The 22,165-nt window shown below is 52.0% G+C and overlaps 1 pseudogene; it reads right to left on the bottom strand.

Annotated features, from left to right (window-relative positions):
* The window catches only part of LOC141025890 (uncharacterized), an 87,891-nt pseudogene that overhangs the window by 2,217 nt on the left and 63,509 nt on the right, over positions 1–22,165 (bottom strand).

The raw sequence follows: 22,165 nt of genomic DNA, 5'->3' as shown, positions 1-22,165 counted from the left end.
TAAAGTCTATCACTGGTCCGGCTTCGGCCGTTTTAACTGGTTTGGCCTCTATCCACTTAGTGAATTTATCCACCATGACCAACAGATATTTTTTCTTATGGCTTCCTCCTTTAAGGGGTCCAACCATATCAAGCCCCCAGACCGCAAAAGGCCAAGTGATGGGGATTGTTTGCAGAGCGGTGGGTGGCATATGGCTCTGGTTGGCGAAAAGCTGGCATCCGACGCAACGTTGGACAAGGTCATGTGCGTCTGCTCGGGCCGTCGGCCAATAGAAACCTGTTCGGAAAGCCTTGCTTACAAGGGCCCGAGCCGCGGCGTGGTGACCACCGAGACCGGCATGAATTTCAGCCAAGAGCTGCCGCCCCTCTTCCTCGGAGATACATCTTTGGAGTACTCCGGTAGCGCTTTTCTTGTAGAGTTCTCCATCGTGAACCTTGTAGGCTTTAGAGCGCTGGACAATGCGGCGAGCCTCATTCTAGTCCTCAGGGAGTTCTCGCCTATTAAGGTAGGCCAAGAAGGGTTCGGTCCATGGGGCGATGACTGCCATTATGAGATGGGCCGAAGGTGTTATTTCGGTGGCTGAGCCTCCGATGATATCGGTGTGTTCGGCATCCGAGGTTATAATCGGGTCCGGACTATTGTTGTCGCTCTCCCCTTGCCACACCACGGACGGCCTAAAAAGCCTTTCCAGAAAGATGTTAGGTGGGACGGGGTCGTGCTTGGTGCCGATGCGAGCAAGGACGTCCGCTACTTGATTACTTTCTCGAGCCACGTGATGAAACTCGAGCCCCTCGAAACGGGCCGAGATTTTAAGAGCGGCGTTGCGGTATGCCGCCATTTTCGGATCTTTGGCATCGGAATCTCCATTTATTTGAGATATTGCGAGGTTTGAGTCCCCGCGCACTTGTAAGCGTTTTATGCCCACGGAGACAGCCATCCGAAGCCCGTGCAACAAGGCCTCATATTCGGCCGCATTGTTGGAGTCTGTGTATAATATTTGGAGTACGTACTGAACTACGTCTCCAGTGGGGGACGTTAGGACAACGCCCGCCCCTAACCCCGCCAGCATTTTGGAACCATCGAAGTACATAACCCAATTGGAATACGTGTCATACTCTTTAGGGAGTTTGGCCTCTGTCCATTCGGCGATGAAGTCAGCCAGTACTTGGGATTTAACGGCGCGGCATGGTTTGTATGTTATGTCGAATGGAAGGAGCTCAATGGCCCACTTAGCAATCCGGCCCGTGGCATCGCGGTTGTTTATTATGTCGTTGAGTGGTACCTCGGAAGCCACCGTAATCGAGCACTCTTGAAAGTAGTGTCGCAGCTTCCGGGATGCCATGAAGACCGCGTATGCTATCTTTTGGTAATGAGGGTATCGGGATTTGCATGGTGTGAGGACAGTGGATACGTAGTATACCGGTTTCTGGAGTGGGAATTTGTGTCCGTCCTGCTCTCACTCGACGACGAGCACGGCGCTCACCACCTGGTGTGTTGCCGATATGTACAATAACATGGGTTCGCCAACGTTCGGCGCGGCCAGGATTGGGTTGCTTGCTAAAAGGGCCTTTATTTCCTCCAGTCCGGCCGTTGCCGTGTCCGTCCACTCGAAGTGGTCGGTGCGTCGGAGAAGGCGATAAAGTGGCAATGCTTTTTCTCCCAATCTGGAGATAAAGCGGCTTAAAGATGCCACGCATCCCACGAGTTTTTGGACCTGTTTAAGGTCTGTTGGCGTAGCCAATTGTGACAGAGCTCGGGTTTTGGATGGATTTGCCTCAATTCCTCTATTGGAAATGATGAAGCCCAGCAGTTTTCCGGCGGGGACGCCGAAAACACACTTTTCCGGGTTGAGCTTGATGTCATATGTACGAAGGTTGTCGAATGTAAGACGTAAATCATCTATCAATGACTCGACGTGTCTGGTTTTGATGACGACGTCATCCACATATGCTTCAACTGTCTTGCCGATCTATTTCTCCAAGCATGTTTGAATCATGTGTTGGTAGGTGGCGCCAGCGTTTTTGAGCCCGAAAGGCATAGTATTGAAGCAGAAAGGCCCATATGGGGTAATGAATGCCGTTGCGGCTTGATCGTACTCCTTCATCTTGATTTGATGGTATCCGGAGTACGCGTCGAGGAAACACAGTGAGTCGTGTCCTGCTGTTGCGTCAATAATCTGATCGATGCGAGGGAGGGGGAAGGGATCCTTAGGGCAAGCCTTGTTGAGGTCTTTGAAATCGACGCATAGGCGCCAGGATTTATCCTTCTTTGGTACCATCACCAGGTTTGCTAGCCAGTCAGGGTGTTTTATTTCTCTGATGAATCCGGCTTCGAGTAACTTGGCTAGCTCCTCTCCCATAGCTTGTCGTTTGGGTTCGGAAAAACGCCGCAGTGTTTGTTTGACCGGTTTATATCCCTTTAAGATATTGAGGTTGTGTTCGGCCAACCTGCGTGGGATTCCTGGCATGTCAGAAGGGTGCCAGGCGAATATGTCCCAGTTCTCACGCAGGAACTCTCGTAGCGCGGCATCGACCGTTGGGTCGAGTTGTGCCCCGATGGATGCTGTCTTCTTGGGGTCCGTCGGGTGGACTTGAAATTTGACTATTTCATCTGCTGGTTTAAAGGAGGTGGATTTGGGTCGATTGTCCAGGATTACGTCATCCCTATCCACAGTGGAGCGCAGCGCGGTCAGCTCTTCAACCGCGAGGGCTTCAGACAATGCCTCGAGGGCCAGGGATGCGGTTTTATTTTCGACGCGCAGTGCTATGTCCGGATCACTGGCAAGAGTGATGGTGCTGTTCGGCCCGGGCATCGTGAGCTTCATGTACCCGTAATGAGGTATAGCTTGGAAGCGTGTGAATGTGTCTCGCCCCAGTAGGGCGTGATATCCGCTGTTGAAAGGGGCCACTTGGAAGGTTATCTCTTCGGACCGATAATTCTCCGGCGTGCCGAATACCATGTCGAGCATGATTTTTCCCGCGCATCGCGCCTCCCCACTGGGAATGATTCCCCGGAAGGTCGTGTTACTTTGCTCAATGCGGCTCTTATCTATTTCCATTTTTATGAGCGTGTCCTCGTAGATGAGGTTTAGTTCGCTGCCGCCATCCATGAGCACTTTGGTGAGCCGGAAGCCGTCCACGATTGGACTGAGGACCCAGGTGGCTGGTGCCCGGACTGTCCTGAATTTTGGTTCGTCATCGGCATTGAAAGTTATGGCCGTGTCATTCTAGGGGTTTATTGCTGCGACTTGGCAGACTTCGGCGAGGTCGCGGAGTGCCCTTTTGCGTTGATTTTTGAATCAAAGGTCTCGAAGACCGTCAATACTCTGAGGTCATCGTCTTCCGGGGGGTGTTGTTCTGGAGTATTTTTGGTGAGGACATCTTCGCCACTCTTGGCCACTTGCCGGAGTATCCAACATGCTCTAAGGCTGTGGGTTGGTGTGGTATCCGGTGTTGCATGTATTTTGCATGGCCTATCGAGCCACCCCTCCAGAACAGTTCTGCGCCCTATAATGGGCTTTGATTTCTTTACTATTGGGTCAGGCGCCCCACAAGGGTGCGTCCTTTTTGCCCGGACTAGGGGCTGAGTTGAAACCGGTGGTTCCCAACGAGCTGCCTGAGTTTTCCAGGCGTTTTCCATTGCGAAGTACTTCTGTACTATGGTTGCCAAGTCGGCGAAGTCTAATACGCGACGGCGGTTGATGGCGTTGAGGATTCCTTCGTCCGTGCAATTTTTGCAGAATGCGAAGATTGCGTCTTCATCGCGGCAATCTTTAATCTTGTCTTTGACCAGGAGGAATCTGGCCCAGAAGTGATGGACCGTTTCCTGAGACTGTTGTCATATGTACATAAGGTCGCGTATAGCTGGGTGGGTGGGTGGTTTTTAAATCTGAACCCTGACCCGATTTGCGATCCGGAGTTTGTAGATCTTTCGAACTTAATGGTTCAGACTCTGGGATATCAACTGATGTTTTAGGCCCGTCGTCCGATTCTAGGTTCGGAGGGCAGGGCACGTCGTTCCGCGGAAAGGTATCTGGCTCCTCGAGCTCAGAAATCCGAACATGGTGCATCCTCAATATAGAGGAAGAGTTATTGTCTTGCTCCTCCACTACCGCTATCTGATGGGTGATCGGCGGAGATTTGATTTCTCTCTGGCCAGGTTTAAGCCCAATCCGATCGTAGTCTGTAGCGACCCCCAAGGCGGCGATGCGATCTAGGAGTTCGTTTAAAGACGACAACTCCGTCGGATCCATCCGTTTGGAGTATTCGGAGTCAACGCGGAGACGATTTTTGATGACTCGAGAGGTTATCGTCGGCTTAACGGCCGAACAGGCGGTCATGGTAAAGCCGCCAAGCCGGAGGGTTTGGCCCGGAGCCAGGGCTCCTCCGGAGGTGATATTATCCTTGACAACAAGGTGAGCCATCAACCCTGTCTTTGACGTCACAATGGAACTCTCAATGAAAGCACCAATGTCGGTGTCAAAACCGGCATATCTCGGGTAGGGGGTCCCGAACTGTGCGTCTAAGGTCGATGGTAACAGGAGACAGAGGACACAATGTTTACCCAGGTTCGGGCCCTCTCTATGGAGATAATACCCTACTTCCTGCTTGATTGATCTTGATGAATATGAGTATTACAAGAGTTGATCTACCACGAGATCGTAATGGCTAAAACCCTAGAAGTCTAGCCTGTATGACTATGGTTATGATTCTTCTTCCTCTACGGACTAAGCTCTCTGCTTTATATAGACACCAGAGGGATCTAAGGTTACATAAGGTCGGTTACAGAGAAACGAATCTTCATATTTGTACGCCAAGCTTGCCTCCCACGCCAAGGAGAGTCCCATCCAGACACGAGAGAGAGTCTTCGGTCTTCGTATCTTCACGGCCCATCAGTCCGGCCCATGTATAACAGGTCGGACGCCCGAGGACCCCTCAATCCAGGACTCCCTCACCCCCGTACCTAGCGGGCCCCGTGCCCGGAGATCCCGGCGAGCCCTGACCCCCGGCGGGTCCCAGCACCGGCTTCCCGGACAATGACAACCCGGCCCCATGGCCTTGTAACATTACCTTTGTACCCCTGGGGGGTTGACCTATAAAACCCCCAGGAGCCCTCATGCATACAGGCACGCATTTAGCGAACACCAGCAGACTGATCAGCAGAACACACATACCCAAGGAGAGGGAGCAGCCTAAGCCTTGGCCTGCCCTCCTTCTTCCTTCATACAGCTCTAGGAGCAACTCTGTACTGTTACATATAAACTACACTCGGCAGGACTAGGGGTGTTATCTCTCCGTAGAGCCCCGAACCTGGGTATGTCTTGCGTCCCACGCTCGCTCATGCCGACCTCGCCTCTGGAGCCCACCAGTGCCCTCGAGCCACCTCCTCTCTTCTGCCATCCCTTGGCATATGCCGTGCGCCCACCACGACAGTTGGCGCCCACCGTGGGGCAGCTCGAGGTCCTGGCCGGGAGCATGCTTCAGACGGGGCTCCTCTCCGACTCCGATGAGCCCGTCATGCTGGCGGATGATGTCATCGACGCCCTCGCCGCCTCCTTCGCTGCGCTACGCATCTCCGACGCGCCTGCAGCCGACGAGTACCCCAGCGAGGTACTTCACTTTTCGGACTCCCCCCTTTCCCTCGGCGGCGGCACTCCCGCCGGGGCAATGGACCTCTGCGTGGAGGTCTTCGTCACCGACATCGGCGCCACTTCCTCGTCCAGCGCAGTGAGGAAGTCCGCCGAAGTCAGGGCCGCAGCGGAGCGGGCCAGCCCGCCCAACCCGCTGCACGCCACGATGCAGAGCCTTCGCGTCCCATCGGCACGGACATCAATGCCTCCGACATCGCCGAGGGCCGGACTCGTCTTGACGAGGACCGCCAGCGCCTGCTGGACCTCACCGAGACGCTCGCCGCCATGCAGCGCCGCCTCAACTCCGCTCAGCTGGAGTGCAACGCCGCCTACGGCTTCACGCCGGACGCGCCCGAGCCAAGCTGGGTCGCCGACGTGCGGGCCTGGGACGGCGCGATCGGGCGCGCCTTCGGTGCCATCCCTCCCGTGTACAAGACTCCCGTGAAGAACATGCGCGCCGCCTAGGCGGCCGCGGTCGGCCTGGATCAGCTCGCAGGCGAAGAGCTGCAGGACCGCCTCAAAAGGTCGAACGACCTACTTGCCGCGGCCAACGCACATCAGGACCGCCTCAACCAGCTCGCCAAGCTGGCCGGATCCGGCTCCGCCCGCGTCGCTGGACCTGGCGACCACCAGAACACGGCGTCTTCACCACCTGGCAAGGCGCACTCCGGCCGCACCCGGACCCGGCGCAACCCCGCCCCGACGACTGCCGGCGGCTTGGGCGACGAGCCGGTCTCGGAGGCCTGACGCTGACTCGACCCTCTGCTCCAACCCGGCCGACGTCCGACTACGGCCGACCCGCCCCCCGCGGCGCGGTCACTGACAGGCTGGGCCCGCGCGCCATCGACGACACCGACGCCCGCCACCGCCTCGACCGACTCGCCCTCTCTCAGGAGCTAGAGGAGACCGGCCCCATCGAGCCGGCGTGCTTCAGGCCACGCATCCGGGGTGAGCCCTTTACTAAGGGGTTCATGCTCCCCCGTGACACCCCCAAGTACAACGGCACCGTGAAGCCGGAGTACTGGCTCACCGACTACACCACCGCCATCGGCATCGTCGGCGGTAACCACCGCCTCACCGTGCGCTACGCGCCTCTCATGCTCCAGGGGTCGGCCCGCACCTAGTTGAACAGTCTGCCGGCGGGCAGCATCAACGTGTGGGTCGACTTCAAGCAGGCCTTCGTGCGCAACTTCATCGGCACTTACAAGCGATCCGGCCGCCCCAGTCAGCTCACCATGTGCGTGCAGGGGCCGGCCGTGAGTACCTCGCACCCTGGACCGAGCTCCGGAACAGCTGCAAGGGCGTCCACGAAGTCCAAGCGATCCAATACTTCGTCAACGGGTGCCGGGATGGCACCCTCCTCAAGCACAAGCTCTTACGCTCCGAGCCGGCCACCATGGCCGCGCTCATGGTGATGGCGGACAAGTACGCTGCTACCTCTTGAGCACTGCGTTGGTTTTCCCTTGAAGAGGAAAGGGTGATGCAGCAAAGTAGCGTAAGTATTTCCGTCAGTTTTTGAGAACCAAGGTATCAATCCAGTAGGAGGCCACGCACGAGTCCCTCGCACCTACAGAAACAAATAAATCCTCACAACCAACGCAAAAAGGGGTTGTCAATCCCTACACGGTCACTTACGAGAATGAGATCTGGTAGATATGATAAGATAATATTTTTGGTATTTTTGTGATAAAGATGCAAAGTAAAGAAAACAAAATAAAAACGGCAAAATAAATAGCTAAGTATCGGAAGATTAATATGATGGAAAATAGACCCCGGGGCCATAGGTTTCACTAGTGGCTTCTCTCGAGAGCATAAGTATTTATGGTGGGTGAACAAATTACTATTGAGCAATTGACAGAACTGAGCATAGTTATGAGAATATCTAGGTATGATCATGTATATAGGCATCACGTCCGAGACAAGTAGACCGACTCCTGCCTGCATCTACTACTATTACTCCACACATCGACCGCTATCCAGCATGCATCTAGAGTATTAACTTCATAAGAACAGAGTAATGCTTTAAGCAAGATGACATGATGTAGAGGGATAAACTCATGCAATATGATATAAACCCCATCTTGTTATCCTCGATGGCAACAATACAATACGTGCCTTGCTGCCCCTACTGTCACTGGGAAAGGACATCGCAATGTTGAACCCAAAGCTAAGCACTTCTCCCATTGCAAGAAAGATCAATCTAGTAGGCCAAACCAAACTGATAATTCGAAGAGACTTGCAAAGATAACCAATCATACATAAAAGAATTCAGAAGATTCAAATATTGTTCATAGATAAACTTGATCATAAACCCACAATTCATCGGTCTCAACAAACACACCGCAAAAGAAGATTACATCGAATAGATCTCCACGAGAGAGAGGGAGAACATTGTATTGAGATCCAAAAAGAGAGAGGAAGCCATCTAGCTAATAACTATGGACTCGAAGGTCTGAGGTAAACTACTCACACATCATCGGAGAGGCTATGGTGCTGATGTAGAAGCCCTCCGTGATCGATGCCCCTCCGGCGGAGCTCCGGAACAGGCCCCAAGATGGGATCTCACGGGTACAGAAGGTTGCGGTGGTGGAATTAGGTTTTTGGCTCCGTATCTGGTAGTTTGGGGGTACGTAGGTATATATAGGAGGAAGGAGACGTCGGTGGAGCAACGTGGGGCCTACGAGGGTGGAGGGCGCGCCCCCTACCTCGTGGCTTCCTGGTAGCTTTCTTGACGTAGGGTTCAAGTCCTCTGGATCACGTTCGTTCCGAAAATCACGTTCCCGAAGGTTTCATTCCGTTTGGACTCCGTTTGATATTCTTTTTCTGCGAAACTCTGAAATAGGCAAAAAACAGCAATTCTGGGCTGGGCCTTCGGTTTATAGGTTAGTCCCAAAAATAATATAAAAGTGTATAATAAAGCCCAATAATGTCCAAAACAGAAGATAATATAGCATGGAGCAATCAAAAATTATAGATACGTTGGAGACGTATCATACGCCAACGCCGACTCCGCCATGAAGATCCAGGTGGCGCTGGACGAAGCCGGCAAAGCAAAGCCGGTGCCCCCCCGTAGCCGGCCGGCGAAGGAAGCCGGCAGCAGCACAACCAGCAGAACAACAAGCGCAAGGCCGATCAGCCGGCCCAGCGCTACGACAACCGGCTCGTCGCGGCCACTGAGCAGGCGCCCGCGACCGACCCGGCCGCCAAGCGCTGGCAGACCGGCAAGACGACATGGCAACCCGCCATGAGCTTCGAGGAGATGCTCGATGCTCCCTGCAAGCACCACAGCGGTGCAAGGCCGTCCACGCACACGCTTCGGCAGTGCGCCATCACCAAGCGCCTCGTGAGGGGCGACATCCCACCTCCTCCGGCCCCGGCTCCGGGAGCGGGGCAGCCGCCTCCGCCTCCGCCGCCGCCACCGGCTGGCGGCGCGATGCGCGACAACGTCTACCCGGCCCAGAACGCGACCTACGTCATCTTCACTAGCCTCGGCGACGACAAACGCAATGAGCACCTCCTTCGGCAGGAGGTGAACACCGTCATCCCGGCCAAGCCGAAGTACATGCACTGGTCGGAGCGCCCGGTCACCTAGACTCGGGAGGACCACCCGGCCGTCATGCCAAATCCGGGTGGTTACGCCCTCGTCCTCAACCCTACCATCGTCGCACCTCGGCGCACGTGCAAGTTCTCCCGGGTTCTCATCGACGGTGGCAGCAGCAGCATCAACATCCTCTACCACGACACCATGACCAAGCTCAGCCTCGAGGCCAAACACCTGGAGCCGACCCGGACGATCTTCCACGGCATCGTTCCCGGCCTCTCCTGCTCCCCAATCGGCCGAGCCCTGCTCGACGTCCTGTTCGGCGACAGCAACCACTTCCGACGCGAGCCGATCTGGTTTGAGGTGGTGGACCTGTCCAGCGCGTATCACGCGCTGCTGGGCCGGCCCGCGCTCGCCAAGTTCATGGCGGTCCCCCACTACGCCTACCTGAAGATGAAGCTGTCGGGTCCAAAGGGCCTCATCACCATCACCGGCGACTACCGCAAGTCCCTGGAGTGCGCCCGAGACGGCGCCAAACTGGCCGAGTCGCTGGTCATAGCCGAGGAGCGGTGCCAACTCGACCGGATCGTCGCCTTGGCCCAAGAGGCGTCCGCCGCGCCGATCCCGGCCGAGGAGCCGGCCGACGAGGCCTCGTTCAAGCCCTCCAAGGAGACCAAGAAAGTGAAGCTGAACCCGGAAGACCCCAGCTGCAGCAAGTACGTTGTCGTGGGCACCCGCCTCGAGAGCAAATAGGAAGGCGAGCTCATCGACTTCCTCCGTCAGAATCGGGATATTTTTGCATGGACCCCAAAGGACATGCTGGGTATCCCGAGGAAGTACAACGATCACAAAATCCACGTCCGCAAGGACGCCAAGCCTGTCCGTCAACCCCTGCGACGTTTTTCCGAAGAGAAGAGAAGAACCATTGGTGAAGAGGTTGCCAAGCTCTTGGCACCCGGCTTCATCATGGAAGTGTTTCACCCCGAGTGGCTGGCCAACCCAGTCCTCGTCCTGAAGAAGAATAAGACCTGGCGCATGTGTATCGACTACACCAGCCTAAACAAGGCCTGCCCCAAAGACTCGTTCGCCCTCCCGCGGATCGACCAAGTCATCGACTCCACTGCCGGGTGTGAGCTCCTGTCCTTCCTGGATGCTTACTCCGGCTATCACCAGATCAAGCTGGACCCGGCCGATTCCGTGAAGACGTCCTTCATCACGCCCTTCAGGGTGTATTGCTACATCACCATGTCGTTCGGCTTGAAGAACGCCGGCGCCACCTTCCAGCGCTGCATGCAAAAATGCCTGCTGCCGCAACTCGGCCGCAATATCCACGTCTATGTGGACGACATCGTGGTGAAGACCAAGCAGCACCTCACGCTCCTCGACGACCTAAAGGAAACCTTCGCCAACCTGCGCGAGTACAAGGTCAAGCTCAACCCGAAGAAGTGCGTTTTCGGCGTCCCGGCCGGAAAGCTACTCGGCTTCCTCGTCTCAGAGTGTGGCATTGAGGCAAACCCGGAGAAGATCAAGGCCATCGAGCGCATGCGCAAGCCGGCTCGGCTGCGCGATGTCCAGAAGTTCACCGGCTGCTTGGCCTCGGTCAGCCGGTTCCTCAGCCGGCTGGGCGAGAGGGCCTTGCCCCTGTATCAGCTGATGAAGAAGACGACGCCGTTCGAATGGAACAACCAGGCGGACGAGGCTTTCCGGGATCTCAAGCGCATGCTCTCCACCGCACCAGTCCTGGTCGCACCGGCCGAGAAGGAGCCGCTGTTGCTCTACATCGCCGCGACCTCGCGTTCGGTCAGCACAGTGATGGTGGTCGAGTGACCGGAGAAGGACAAGGTCCAAGCCATCCAGCACCCTGTCTACTACCTGAGCGAGGTGCTCTCCGCCTCGAAGCATAACTACCCGCACTACCAGAAGATGTGTTACGTGTGACGCCCGGGTAATCAAGCTACAGTAACCCTCTGGTATGATGCCACGTCACCACGATTACTGTTGCTAATCTCGTGTTAGTTCAGAACCGATCCAAATTCAAATTTGAATTAAAGTCAAACAATAAAAGTTTTCAATTCTCAAAACTAAAATGTTCTTATTGTGACAATTAAATCATCGATAGTATTGGTGGATAAACAACATTTTTATAAAATAATTAATTACTCTAAAGTGATTAGAACTGCAGCAAAACAATTAAGTGAATACCTTTTTCAATTAATAAAATTCTAAACTAATTTATTTCGGGGTAAAACATTTATGGCAGTGGGTGGTTCTCAAACATCAATTTAGGAGTTGTTATCATTTTTTTAAGCTAAAAACAATGTGTATCTAAAATAAAACAGAATAGGAAAATAAAAATAAAAAGAAGAAAAGGAAACAAACAAAGAAAGAAAGGAAAAGACCCCCCCCCCCCGCTGGGCCCCGGCCCAGCTGGCCTCAGGCCCAACAAGACCGGCCCACCCCGCACTTCCCCTGGCCTATATGGCCCTATCCTCTCCCCGAAACCCTAGCTACCCACCAGATCCACCACTTCCCCCCCGTTCCCCACTCCCTCCCACGATCTGGATCGGGGGCACGACCCCATCGTGCTCGCCCCTCGCCCCCGACGCCCGCGTTGACCTCGCCGGAGAACCCCCCCTTGCCCGACGACCCGTCCTCCTCCCCGGACCCCTCCCACTCGACTGGTCTGGATCAGGGAGGGCTCGATCCCGCGCCTCCCATCGCCGCCGTGCTCCACCACCGACGTCGCCGCTCGAACCCCCCCCCCCCCCATGCCGGACCGCCTCCACGACCCCGTCGCTCGCCTCCCCGTCCTCGCCCCCTTCCCGATCCATAACTGGATCGGGGCACGACCCCGACGCCGCCTCGCCACCCAGAGCCACCACGACGGCCTGCCTCCCCGCCGGAACAACGTCCCCGTCCTCCTTCTCGAGCTCGAGCACGCTGCCATTTCCCCACGAACGCCGGTGAGGCTCCGGCCTCCCTCCCTCTCTCCCCTTGTTCTCTGTCGCCGGCACCATCCATCACGCGCCGACCACGCTCGGCCCTGCGACTCGCCGTGGTCCCCCGCGCACCTCGTGCCGCTACCCCGTCCGTCGGCCTCCTCTTCCCCTACTCGCCGCACCCCCGCTTCCTAGCGCCCGCGCCCGCCGGAGTTGTCCTCCCGCGTGCGCGCCCTCCTCCCCAGCGCCCGCGCACGTCGCTTGGGGACGCGCCCCACCTTTGTCCCCGCGTCGCCACCGCTGTCCTCTGGCGCCCGCGTGCTCCGGCCGGCCGGCCTCTCCACGGCCGCGCCCGTGGTCGGACTCGGGCACGGGCACCACACCCGTGCGCCCGCACGCCCGTCAACCCGATTCGCCCTTGGCCCTATGACAGCCAGGGCCCACGACCCCCTGAGAACGTTTATAAAAAAAGAATTAAAAATATAAATAAATAAAAATAATTAATTAATTAACTTAATTAATTTTGATTAATTAAACCAAACAACTAATTAATCATTAGTTACCTAATTAACCTAATTAGCTAATTAAGTAGTCAATGACAGTGGGGCCCACCCCTAATTAATCCTGATTAGGTTAACTAATATGTTTAATAAAAATGTGTCACTGACCAGTGGGACCCACTGGTCAGGTTGACCAGTCAATCCCTGTTGACTGCTGACGTCAGCATGACATCATGCTGATGTCATAAATCCAGTTTCGAATTAAATTAATTCTGTTAATTCTAAAAATGATTTTAAACTTTATAAAATATTATAAAATAAACCGTAACTCGGATGGAAAAACTTTGTACATGAAAGTTGCTCAGAACGACGAGACGAATCCGGTTGCGCAGCCCGTTCGTCCACCACACATCCCTAGCATAGCAAACACGCAACTTTCCTCTCCGGTTCATCTGTCCGAAAATGTGAAACACCGGGGATACTTTCCCGGATGTTTCCTCCCTTCGCTGGTATCACATATCCCTATGTTACGTCATCCCTAGCACAACGTATTGCCGCGTCTTGCTTTGTGTTACCTTTGATTGCTCTGTTATTTATTATGTTCCCCCTCCGTTACTTCTTTCCGGTAGGCTCCGAGACCGTTGCCGATACCCCTGTGATCGGCTACATCGACGACGACCCCTTCTTCTTGCCAGAGCAACCAGGCAAGCCCCCCTGATCACCAGATATCGCCTATTCTTCTCCATACTGCTTGCATTAGAGTAGTGTAGCATGTTACTGATTTCGGTTAATCCTATTCTGTTGCATAGCCTCTCATTGTTGCTACAGTTGTTACCCTTACCTGCTATCCTGCTGCTTAGTATAGGATGCTAGTGTTCCATCAGTGGCCCTACACTCTTGTCCGTCTGCCACGCTATACTACTGGGACGTGATCACTTCGGGAGGTGATCACGGGTATATGCTATATACTTTATATACATGACACATGTGGTGACTAAAGTCGGGTCGGCTCATTGAGTACCCGCAAGTGATTCTGATGAGGGGGCTGAAAGGACAGGTGGCTCCATCCCGGTAGAGGTGGGCCTGGGTTCCTGACGGCCCCCGATTGTTACTTTGTGGCGGAGCGACAGGGCAGGTTGAGACCACCTAGGAGAGAGGTGGGCCTGGCCCTGGTCGGCGTTCGCGGATACTTAATACGCTTAACGAGATCTTGGTATTTGATCTGAGTCTGGCCATTTGGTCTATATGCACTAACCAACTACGCGGGAACAGTTATGGGCACTCGACGTCGTGGTATCAGCCGAAGCCTTCGTGACGTCAGCGACTGAGTGGCGCGCGCCGGATTGGACTGGAACACCTGCTAGGCTAGGTCTGCTTCCGGCCGCGTTCGCAACGTGCAGGTGTGCAATGGGCGATGGGCCCAGACCCCTGCGCCATGGGATTTAGACCCGCGTGCTGACCTCTCTGTTGTGCCTAGGTGGGGCTGCGACGTGTTGATCTTCCGAGGCCGGGCATGACCCAGAAAAGTGTGTCCGGCCAAATGGGATCGAGCGTGTTGGGTTATGTGGTGCACCCCTGCAGGGAAGTTTATCTATTCGAATAGCCGTGTCCCTCGGTAAAAGGATGACCCAGAGTTGTACCTTGACCTTATGACAACTAGAACTAGATACTTAATAAAACACACCCTTCCAAGTGCCAGATATAACCCGGTGATCGCTCTCTAACAGGGCGACGAGGAGGGGATCGCCGGGTAGGATTATGCTATACGATGCTACTTGGTGAACTTACCATCTACTCTCTTCTACATGCTGCAAGATGGAGGCTGCCAGAAGCGTAGTCTTCGACAGGATTAGCTATCCCCCTCTTATTCTGGCATTCTGCAGTTCAGTCCACCGATATGGCCCTTTACACATATACCCATGCATATGTAGTGTAGCTCCTTGCTTGCGAGTACTTTGGATGAGTACTCACGGTTGCTTTTCTCCCTCTTTTCCCCCTTTCCCTTCTACCTGGTTGTCGCAACCAGATGCTGGAGCCCAGGAGCTTGACGCCACCGTCGACGACGACTCCTACTACACTGGAGGTGCCTACTACTACGTACAGCCCGCTGACGACGACCAAGAGTAGTTAGGAGGATCCCAAGCAGGAGGCCTGCGCCTCTTTCGATCTGTTTCCCAGTTTGTGCTAGCTTCTTAAGGCAAACTTGTTTAACTTATGTCTGTACTCAGATATTGTTGCTTCCGCTGACTCGTCTATGATCGAGCACTTGTATTCGAGCCCTCGAGGCCCCTGGCTTGTATTATGATGCTTGTATGACTTATTTATGTTGTAGAGTTGTGTTGTGATATCTTCCCGCGAGTCCCTGATCTTGATCGTACACATTTGCGTGCATGATTAGTGTACGATTAAATCGGGGGCGTCATAGTTGGTATCAGAGCCAACTGCCTGTAGGAATCCCCCTTCCCAACTCCTTGGCCGAAGTTGAGTCTAGTCGTTGCAAAACTTTTACTAACATGGTTGTGCGGCTTACGGGCCCACGTCACCATTGGGTGGTAGTAGGATCTTTTATTCCTCGACCTTTACTCTGGGACTCTGAACTCTCTCCTATTCGGGTTAAATGATTTTGCTAAAAAGACTAACTGTAGGTTCTCGTAAATACTTTCTCCTGGAGAGCCCCTTCCGGCCAGATGATCGCCTGCTACACTAGAAGATTCTGAAGACACTCTCTGATGCTTTCCCGAGACCCTTGTGTTGTGCCCTTCGCCATTGCGATCCCTACCACCGATGAATCTTTATGGATAACTACATACTTTCGTCGTTCATACCTTCATCCCCAGTTGCCCTTGTTATTACAAGGTGCCCTCAAATACTCTCCGATGTTCCAAGCATCCATTATGCTTACTACCCCGCAGTTCCTTGCCGCATGAATACCCCTACGAATAATTCTTCACCCTTATCGAGGAACTGTTCATTACTAGTTGATCATATGATCAACAAGGTACATTGATATACTATCCGGTCTTCCGGTAATTCCCTGCCAGCTGTTGCTGTGCAAATACTTGTCTGCTTGCATTATGGTTGCGTTCCATATGTCTAGCAATATTCATTAGTATCCCTTGTCATCATCATTTTCAGCCTTTGATTTGATATCTGGTGAATGCTCGCAATCCTCAGTCGAAATCCTAGAATTCATCCTTCCGGATCAGACGTCATTTTAAACATGAACTGGTTCTCGACCAACCGAATAGCCGTCGGTTGTACCCGTAAGTTTACTCAACTTATCCATCCTCAATCAGAGCGTTTGCTTCTGATCTCTTGATTTGGAAATCGCAATTCCTTTGCATTTGAGATTTGAATTAGTTAGTTATTGCCATAATCTGATGCCTTTGCATTCTTTCTTCCTCTGATTGAGTACTGATACTCACATCAGCTCTGTTGTGGATTGCCCGATCCATTGTTGGATTTTTATCCGACAGTGTCCTTCATATTCAATCACCTTGAGAAGTTCTTCCCTCATACATAATGCCTTCGGTAAATTGTATCCTATTCTTTTGTCAGCCATGCTCTACTATCGAGCTTGTGTTATTTACTATTGAAGCTTGTGGTATATGTTCCCAATATGACCCTAAGGGTTGAACCTATGCCTTTCCAGATCCGGTAAACCCAAGAGCTATCACGAGTCATACTCTTCTGGAGTTTTGCTAGATAAAATTTAAACATTACAACTTCTTCGAAAAATGAGAAGTGAATGAAAGGGTATGCATTGGAGAAGTGGGAGTCGACCTTGAACTTTGTGTTCATGCCCATGGACACGATGTAGATCCTATCATAGAAGCTTCTTGTAATAATAACTATTTCCTTGATATGATATCGTCTAGTATCTGTGTATTGATACTTTTGCAATCGTGGTTCCGACCATGTTCTCCTTTAAATACCATTTCTCGTGCAAGTTTAAGCACTTGTCCTCTGCAGAGCAATACCCCCGTCCAACCTCTACTTTGGTCTGTCGTCGAGTATTACCCCCCTGGTATCTCGAGAATGCCAAGGAACTACTTAACTTCTTATGAGTTCTTCATCAACTAATATTATTGCCGATTCCATTTTTCCAACGGGTTCTGAGTTGTTAGAACCCCTCAAGGACACCGATAAGTGAATCAATTCCGCACTCCGATTCAATAACTCTAAGTATTTTTTGTTGCTTACAAGTTTAATAATCCTTCAAGTCATTCCTAGCCTGCTCGGCTATGTCATTATCGTGCCGATTTTAACTGTGCTACCTGGACCTTCCAAGCGCACAAATTTCAACAGTGAGCTAATCTTGCATCGATCTTCCTCGTCATATCACTTCTCCTTGAACAGCAAACTTGATTTCGAGTTTGTGTCCTACCCTTGGTTCCAATAACCTTTCGCTTTCATCATTCCCTTGACTTGATGTCATCGTCGATCAATTACATCTTCTTGAAAACCTCTCGACAAATTTGTCGTGATCATTATCAACAATTTGACTTCTTCCAAGTTGTGTGTCGAAATTCAGGATGAGAAATACCATCCTTGCCCCTAGATAAATTGTGTTATCATCGACAACATTCTTGCCTCCCCCCAACACAAACTTGTTCATATTTTGTGTTGTATCTTGATTTCCGTGCTATCCAACTTATGTTATGTTCTACCGTGGAGTATTACCATCTTTGATGTCAAGAATGTCGTGAGCATTACTCCACCTCCTAAGAATTCTTGGTACAGTGATACTGCTCACCATCACCATTCTTTCTTGGTCCCCGTGTTGTTTCTAAACGAAATACCGACAAATGGTCTATGATGTGTAAATTCTGAACTTCTAGCAACCCTATTGCTTTGAAGTTATTGGTCTATAGTTTCATTCTACGTCTATGGCTTAATGAATCATCATTCGAACATTGATCGTGCTACCTAGCCCATATTTCGGGTGAACATTTCAAGCAATGTTTAACTGTGTATGTTTTCCTCGAGCATACATCATTAAGTCATTCGATCTAGCTAATGCTATCTCCTTGTTCACATAGTTGTGGAAATCCATCTTTTGGAAATCTCAATGGATTGTCACTGAGTCAATCAATCACCTCCTCACCTCTCCTTGATTTAATGATGAACCCTTGTTCGGAACTCACTTCCATAGTTCATCTCCCGAGAATCTTCGATGTCGTTTCGACAATTTGTGTTGCACCTTTCTTCTCAGGCATCCTGAGTCTGAGTTATCCTGACACCAATCAGATCTGAATCTCGGTCAGATATGATGGTTGGAACATATTTCCAAGAGTTATAACATTAGTCTTATGTGACCCGGTAAGGTGATGTCGTGCCTAGCACACCTGGCCGGTTGGCCCTATTGTTATAGATTCCTTTTCAGCAAGGTTATCCATTCTTCCATGAGGGAATTGTAAGACTTATTCTACAAGTTATTCCTGATGGATCCTTTGTGTTTTCAAAGTCTGATCTTCACCTGATGACCATGTCAATGCTATCTCGAAGAATGTCTAAGGTACTCTGATTTTCAACAAGAACATTTGAAGCCCAATGCTAAATGTTTCCTGCTCAATTATCCAAACACCGCTGTATGGGTAGTGTCATGAAATTTCTCTCCCCTTACCTAAAGAGTTTTCTACATTATATCCTGTCATGGATATCATGCTCTGCTTGTCCTTGGGAAGGATATACCCTTGAAATATGTGTTTAAACACATTTTCCTTTCCATTGTTCTGTTTACTCTGATAATCGTATTTTCCTTTCCATTGTTTTGTTTAACCTTTCTTGTAATCTGACTTAGCTGAGCAGAGATAATTCCCTGCTTAGTTGAGCACCTCGTTGTACCACTCTCTCAGTAGACCATGTTACTTTTGTTGATGACATTTCGGTAGCCACCGATGGGTGAGAACTTTGCCTATTGGTCCGCCTCGTTTCAACGAGCAGGAAAATGGTTCTCTTCGTCCCTCGCCCTTGGTACCAACGTGTTGCCAACATAACTGACAGGGTACTCTCTGACATGCCTTGCTATCATGACCGTGCAAGATGTCACTGCTCCTATAAAAAAACACATGGTGGGCCCATAACCCATAGTTCCACAGGATCGAAACCTGACTCTCCTGTACCCCCATGTTGCCAAAGTTATTCCTCGCGCTTGATTTTGTATATAATTCATGGGTCATCTTCCTAGTAATATACTTTGGTATCAGACGCAATACTTATTCTCATTGCTCTGGACCCCTTTCACACTTTGTTCAGGCATCGAACGATTGCCTACCCGCTTAAACTTCTCATAGTACCTTCTTACTTTGCTCTCGAAATTTTCTTAAGTTTCAATTTGAGAGTTACTTTCCACCACCTTCCCCTGATGTTAGCTACCAGGTAGTCAACCTTGCAGAGGTCCGTTCTTCCGGAATAACCACCCTTTATTCTTTCGTAAGTACGATGGAGTTCCCGAAGAAAGGATGACGACTTGATCATGGTGTCTTGAAGCAGAGAAATGAAGACATCAACGAAAGGGATCAAACTCTTCGAAAGGGCAGCCAAGACCGACAAGACTCGTTAGGTTTTTCGCTACTAGCACCTTCCCCCCTTACTCCACCGCATAAATCTCGGGACGAGATTTCTTGTAGTGGAGGAGAATTGTGACGCCCGGGTAATCAAGCTACAATAACCCTCTGGTATGATGCCACGTCACCACGATTACTGTTGCTAATCTCGTGTTAGTTCAGAACCGATCCAAGTTCAAATTTGAATTAAAGTCAAACAATAAAAGTTTTCAATTCTCAAAACTAAAATGTTCTTATTGTGACAATTAAATCATCGATAGTATTGGTGGATAAACAACATTTTTATAAAATAATTAATTACTCTAAAGTGATTAGAACTGCAGCAAAACAATTAAGTGAATACCTTTTTCGATTAATAAAATTCTAAACTAATTTATTTCGGGGTAAAACATTCATGGCAGTGGGTGGTTCTCAAACATCAATTTAGGAGTTGTTATCATTTTTTTCTAAGCTAAAAACAATGTGTATCTAAAATAAAACAGAACAGAAAAATAAAAATAAAAAGAAGAAAAGGAAACAAAAAAGAAAGAAAGGAAAAGACCCCCCCCCCAGCTGGGCCCCGGCCCAGCTGGCCACAGGCCCAACAAGACCGGCCCACCCCGCACTTCCCCTGGCCTATATGGCCCTATCCTCTCCCCGAAACCCTAGCTACCCACCCAATCCACCACTCCCCCCCCCCCGTTCCCCACTCCCTCCCACGATCTGGATCGGGGGCACGACCCCATCGTGCTCGCCCCTCGCCCCCGACGCCCGCATTGACCTCGCCGGAGAACCCCCCCTTGCCCGACGACCCGTCCTCCTCCCCGGACCCCTCCCACTCGACTGGTTCTGGATCGGGGAGGGCTCGATCCCGCGCCTCCCATCGCCGCCGTGCTCCACCACCGACGCCGCCGCTCGGATCCCCCCCATGCCGGACCGCCTCCTCGACCCCGTCGCTCGCCTCCCCGTCCTCGCCCCCTTCTCGATCCATAACTGGATCGGGGCATGACCCCGACGCCGCCTCGCCGCCCGGAGCCACCACGACGGCCTGCCTCCCCGCCAGAACAACGTCCCCGTCCTCCTCCTCGAGCTCGAGCACGCTGCCATTTCCCCATGAACGCCGGTGAGGCTCTGGCCTCCCTCCCTCTCTCCCCTTGTTCTATGTCGCCGGCGCCATCCATCACGCGCCGACCACGCTCGGCCCTGCGACTCGCCGTGGTCCCCCGCGCACCTCGTGCCGCTACCCCGTCCGTCGGCCTCCTCTTCCCCTACTCGCCGCACCCCCGCTGCCTAGCGCCCGCGCCCGTCGGAGTTGCCCTCCCGCGTGCGCGCCCTCCTCCCCAGCGCCCGCGCACGTCGCTTGGGGACGTGCCCCACCTTTGTCCCCGCGTCGCCACCGCTGTCCTCTGCCGCCCGCGCGCTCCGGCCGGCCAGCCTCTCCACGGCCGCGCCCGTGGTCGGACTCGGGCACGGGCACCACACCCGTGCGCCCGCACTCCCGTCAACCCGATTCGCCCTTGGCCCTATGACAGCCAGGGCCCACGCCCCCTGAGAACGTTTATAAAAAAAGAATTAAAAAAATAAAAATAATTAATGAATTAACTTAATTAATTTTGATTAATTAAACCAAACAACTAGTTAAACTAATTAAACATTAGTTACCTAATTAACCTAATTAGCTAATTAAGTAGTCAATGATAGTGGGGCCCACCCCTAATTAATCCTGATTAGGTTAACTAATATGTTTAAGAAAAATGTGTCACTGACCAGTGGGACCCACTGGTCAAGTTGACCAGTCAACCCCTGTTGACTGCTGACGTCAGCATGACATCATGCTGATGTCATAAATCCAGTTTTGAATTAAATTAATTCTGTTAATTCTAAAAATGATTTTAAACTTTATAAAATATTATAAAATAAACCATAACTCGGATGGAAAAACTTTGTACATGAAAGTTGCTTAGAACGACGAGACGAATCCGGATACGCAGCCCGTTCGTCCGCCACACATCCCTAGCATAGCAAACACGCAACTTTCCTCTCCGGTTCATCTGTCCGAAAACGTGAAACACCGGGGATACTTTCCCGGATGTTTCCTCCCTTTGCTGGTATCACATATCCCTGCGTTATGTCACCCCTAGCACAACGTATTGCCGCGTCTTGCTTTGTGTTACATTTGATTGCTCTGTTATTTATTGTGTTCCCCCCTCCGTTACTTCTTTCTGGTAGGCTCCGAGACCGTTGTCGATACCCCTGTGATCGGCTACATCGACGACGACCCTTCTTCTTGCCAGAGCAACCAGGCAAGCCCCCCCCCCCATGATCACCAGATATCGCCTATTCTTCTCTATACTGCTTGCATTAGAGTAGTGTAGCATGTTACTGATTTCGGTTAATCCTATTCTGTTGCATAGCCTCTCATTGTTGCTACAGTTGTTACCCTTACCTGCTATCCTACTGCTTAGTATAGGATGCTAGTGTTCCATTAGTGGCCCTACACTCTTGTCTCTTACATGCTATACTACTGGGCCGTGATCACTTCGGGAGGTGATCACGGGTATATGCTATATACTTTATATACATGACACATGTGGTGACTAAAGTCGGGTCGACTCGTTGAGTACCCGCAAGTGATTCTGATGAGGAGGCTAAAAGGACAGGTGGCTCCATCTAGAGGTGGGCCTGGGTTCCTGACGGCCCCCGACTGTTAGTTTGTGGCGGAGCGACAGGGCAGGTTGAGACCACCTAGGAGAGAGGTGGGCCTGGCCCTGGTCGGCGTTCGCGGATACTTAACACGCTTAACGAGATCTTGGTATTTGATCTGAGTCTGACCATTTGGTCTATATGCACTAACCAACTACGCGGGAACAGTTATGGGCACTCGACGTCGTGGTATCAGCCGAAGCCTTCATGACGTCAGCGACTGAGTGGCGCGCGCCGGATTGGACTGGAACGCCTGCTAGGCTAGGTCTGCTTCCGGCCGCGTTCGCAACGTGCAGGTGTGCAAT

This window comes from Aegilops tauschii, chromosome 6 (genome assembly GCF_002575655.3).
Source record: "Aegilops tauschii subsp. strangulata cultivar AL8/78 chromosome 6, Aet v6.0, whole genome shotgun sequence".
Classification (NCBI taxonomy): domain Eukaryota; kingdom Viridiplantae; phylum Streptophyta; class Magnoliopsida; order Poales; family Poaceae; genus Aegilops; species Aegilops tauschii.
The sequence above is the reverse complement of the archived record's forward strand: the minus strand, read 5'-3'. Positions and strand labels throughout refer to the sequence as shown.